This window comes from Sinocyclocheilus grahami, unplaced genomic scaffold, assembly GCF_001515645.1.
Source record: "Sinocyclocheilus grahami isolate Dianchi unplaced genomic scaffold, SAMN03320097.WGS_v1.1 scaffold3.1, whole genome shotgun sequence".
In the NCBI taxonomy this organism is placed as follows: Eukaryota; Metazoa; Chordata; class Actinopteri; order Cypriniformes; family Cyprinidae; genus Sinocyclocheilus; species Sinocyclocheilus grahami.
The window spans coordinates 6542888-6547471 of record NW_015505182.1 but is presented as its reverse complement, the minus strand read 5'-3'; the positions used below and the strand labels follow the sequence as shown (position 1 = coordinate 6547471).

The following is a 4584-nucleotide window of genomic DNA, read 5'->3' as shown; positions in this document are numbered from 1 at the left end:
GGCCAAAAGTTTTGGCAGTGACATAAATTTTGTGTTTTACAAAGTTTGCTGCTTAAGCTGTTGTGGTGTTCATTCACATTGTTTCTAGATTATTGTGTAGAGTGATCAGATGCATTTTAAATAATTGCTAAAATCTTCATCAGTCAAAAAAATGAACTTTTCACAAAAAACAAATTTCACTGTTTTTTGATCTTGACACAAAATAACCAGCTAACATTAATTGACTAATCATATCAGCAGCACATGTGAAAGTGTGAATGAGTACTAGTCAGGTGAAATCACTATCATACTAATTAGACTGTAAGAGCAGACTGATTGCTATAAAAGGAGGGAAGAAGTGCTTCCAATCATTGTGTTCTTGTTAGCAATGGTTACCTCCAAAGAAGCATGCGCACCCATCATCGCGGTGCATCAAAATGGCCTCACATGCAAAGAAATTGCTACAAAGAATATTGCACCTAAAAGAACCATATCATCAAGAACTTCAAGGAGAGAGGAACTACTTCCAGCGATCCATAAGCAATTTGGTGATCCGTGCATTTTCTATCATGATTGAGCACCATGTCACAAAGCAAGAGTGATAAAGAAGTGGCTCGAAGATCATTACATTGAAATTTTGGATCTGTGGCCAGGCAACTCCCCGGATCGTAATCCCATAGAGAACCTGTGGTAAGTCCTCAAAAGGCGAGTGGACAAGCAGGAGCCCACAGATTGTGATCAACTCTGAGAACTAATAAGGCAAGAATGGATAGCCATCAGTCAGGATTTGGCCCAGAAGATAATATAAAGCATGCCAGAGCCAATTGCAGAGGTTATTAACAACAAGGGTCAATACTGTTAATATTGACTCGTTTTTTTTTTTTGCCAATAAAGGCCTTTAAACCTTATGATATGCTTATCATTGTTTTTCAGTAAACCATAGACACGTGGAAAAAATAATTTACATATACCGAAGCAGCAAACTTTGCAACACAATTTGTCACTGCCAAAACTGTGTGTGCACGGTGTTTTTTTTCCCTGACAATTTATTGCACAAGTCACTTGGCAAATTCTTTTTGTATTTAAAAAATAAATAAAAAGACATTTAAAAAATTGGTTAATTTGATTACACTTTAAGTGTATACAATAACAGTATATTATCCATTCTGCAGATTCTTGCTGAAAAACAGATTTGACCTGCTAATCTAAGTTGTTAAAAATATAAAATTCTGTCATCCTTTACTCACCCCATGTTATTGTATATTTTTCTTTGTTCTGTGGAACACAAAAGAAAACTCCCTTTTTTTTTTTTTTTTTTTTTTTTTTTTTTTCTTTCTTTCTCTCCATTGAAAGTCAGTGGGGTCCAAAGTTGTTTAGTCCCCACCACCTTTAAAATATCTCCTTCCTCCTTTTTGGAATGTGTTATTTTAGTATTGTTTATGTACTATTATAGTTTTTATTTATATTTTGAATTAGCTTTTCATATTCCCAGTTTTCTTTTCATTTGATTTCATCAAATTTTTAGTTCAGCATTAGTTTTTATGTAGTTCCAGTTAACAATCTTGTTGCTTCAACCTAAACGTCAAGTATTTCATCTAACATTTATATTTTATTTCAGTTCAACACGCCGTGGATAATTCTCTTCTCTGATATCACTGAACTCGGCCTGGGCGTCAGCGAGTGGCCTGTCTATACTGGGCCTGAGTTTGTAGTTAATCCCCCCCCCCCCGAACTTGGAGAAATGAAAGCAAACTGTCCGCTTTGTTTAAAGAGGTGGCATTCTGTTTGCACATCTGACTCGAAGCACAGATTAGAACAGCTGAACCTGTGGTTATGCGCGAGGACTCTTGTTTTTCTTTTGGATTGGCACATACGTCATCTTGAACTTGCTACTTGAGGGGCAGAACAAGGTGGCATGAGTTCACATTTAAATTCAGGCCCTTTCTCATAATCCATTTCTGTTTTTTTTTTGTTCGAGAATAGACAATCAGAATGTCATAATGCTGCATATTCACCCATTTCCTGTGTGGTTTTGAATGGATCGTTTCTGTTTCCAAGCCTGTGGTTTTATCACATACAAACACACAAGATCTCCAACATCACGTCGAAAACATGGCTAATCAGATAAACAGTTGATTTATTCAGTCACTTCTAACAAGAGGCAGTCACATCACATCCTCAGTGTAAATGATAGAAGAGCAGCTACTATTAGACCTCATTTTGACTTTCAAAACAGCAGGACTGAAAGGTTAGATTGACCTTTGAACGGACAAATAGATAAAACATGGACAAATAGCTTGGCAACTCATTCTTATGTAATACAACTTGTCAGTCAAACAATACAGCTTTCACTTTTTCTCTACTCACCACTTTCACTTATCACAGGTTGCACATCATATTGATTTTAAGGCAGATATTGTATTGCTGTAACTTTAAAATGAGGCTTAAAGACTGTAAACCAATCTAGGAATTAGAGATGAACATGTATGGAAAAGGAGGAAGGTTTGGCAATCTATCTGCATATGCTGTTATCTGAATATAATAAAGGCCTATCAGTTTTTATGAGTATTTTTGGCGTGTTAATGCAGTATAGCATGTACGATTAGATCATTCTTAGGGTCACTCTCTCAGCCTCAATAAGGATTGAAAATACATCCTTCCCAAATCTTAATACTTTTAAAAGTTATTGATAATAACTAGAATGTAATGGAGGAGACCTGGGGCAAGTTGTCACACATTTTACTCCAAAACACACACACATATACATATTGGCTTTATAATTACAAGCGATAAATGGTCTGGTTTGGAGCCTGTAGCGCGCGCTCACACGCACCTGACGCAGTTCCACGGTGACCTCATATCCTCTGCATCACTTCCTGTACATGCTGAGGCAGAACTGGGCAGTCAGGCACGTTTACACACACTCACACACACTCACTCACACTCATCTGCTGTCAGCAGTACACACGAGCTGAGCCCCGCGTCTCTTTGTCCGCGATCCTAGCGCTCTCATCATGAGCCAGAGGTGATCCTCGTTCCCGGTGGTTCTGGGTGAGTGCGACTTAAAACACACACACACACACACACGCACACACACGCGCGCGCGCGCCTCTCTTCATTGATGTGTCAGAGTATGAAGTCATGGCTGCCTGTATGTCTTCCTCGTGTGTCCTCGGTCAGTTTATGGGGTTTATTTCATTATTAAATGACTGAAATGAACTAGATCGTGTTTTATAACGCTGTGGGAATTAATATATGGATGTATATGGGTCTGTTTAGTCAATAACGGTGCTGTGACCTGAAGTGGAGTATGTGTTGTACTTTGAATTTTACTCCGTTTTGGGATTTGCATCAAGCGGTGTGATTTAAAGTGGTAGTTCGCCCATTTTTTTCTGTCATCATTTACTAAGCCTCATGTCCTTCTAAACCTGTAGGACAATTTTCTTCAAATGTACACAAACGAAGATTAGGCAGAATGTGATGGACAGCCTCAGTCACCATTCACTTTAATTGCATCGTTTTGCCATACAATGTAAGTGAATGGGGACTGAGACTGTCATTCTGGCGTCCTCTTTTGTATTTCACAAAAGAATGTCATACGTGTCATTCAAATAAAACAATTTAAATGATTACTTTAAGTAAATGCAATTCATATGTATTTGCAATATATTTAAAAGTTTAATTTGAGCTTCATGAAATGGCAATAGAAAATGTGTATAAGCTGTACTGGTTGAATTTTTTTTTACACCCCAGACTAACAAACTGCTGACAGAACTTGTGATTAAATGTTTAATTAATGGTTATCTTAAACATAACAAATGCCTGATGGGGTAGCCGACATGTCAAGATGTGACAGAGATGTCCACTAGTGTGACATACTAATCTTTAAATGCTTTTGATGACATTAATTTGAATTATTTCAGAAATCTTACCTTTTAAGTTTTTTTTAATTAATTAGAGTTTTCACAAATGAAATGTTCTTTTAAACTTTATATTCATCAAATTATATATATATACACACTGGTGTGAAAAAGTGTTGGCCCCCTTCCTGTTTTTTTAAATTTTTTGCATATTTGTCACACTTCAATGTTTCAGATCATCAAACAAATTTTAATATTACACAAAGATAATGCAAGTAAATACAAAATGCAGTTTTTAAATGATGATTTCTTTTATTAAGGGAAAAAAGCTGTCCAAACCTGCCTGGCCCTACGTGAAAAAGTAATTGCCCCCTAAATCTAATAACTGGTTGTGTCACGCCTTGCAGCAACAACTGCAATCAAGTGTTTGCGATAACTGGCAATGAGTCTTTCACATCGCTGTGGAGGAATTTTGGCCCACTCTTCTTTGCAGAATTGTTTTAATTCAGCCACATTAGAGGGTCTTCGAGTATGAATGGTCTGTTTAAGCATCTCAATCGGATTTAAGTCCAGACTTTGATTTGGCCACTCCAAAACCTTAATTTAGTTTTTCTTGAGCCATTCAGAGGTGGACTTGCTGGTGTGTTTGGGATCATTGTCCTGATACATAACCCAAGTGCGCTTGAGCTTGAGGACATTCTCCTTCAGGATTTTCTGATAGAGAGCAGAATTCATGGTTCCGTCA

At 37.2% G+C, this 4584-nt stretch overlaps 1 protein-coding gene across 3 annotated transcripts in view; it reads left to right on the top strand.

Moving 5' to 3' along the window:
* The first annotated feature begins 2853 nt into the window (after positions 1–2853).
* Positions 2854–4584, top strand: part of LOC107573662 (probable cation-transporting ATPase 13A3) — a 44732-nt gene continuing 43001 nt past the window's right edge. For all 3 annotated transcript variants that reach the window (XM_016260264.1, XM_016260198.1, XM_016260137.1), the window contains exon 1: positions 2854–3030. The gene's annotated coding sequence lies outside the window, so the exon portion shown is untranslated. The remainder of the gene's footprint in view (positions 3031–4584) is intronic.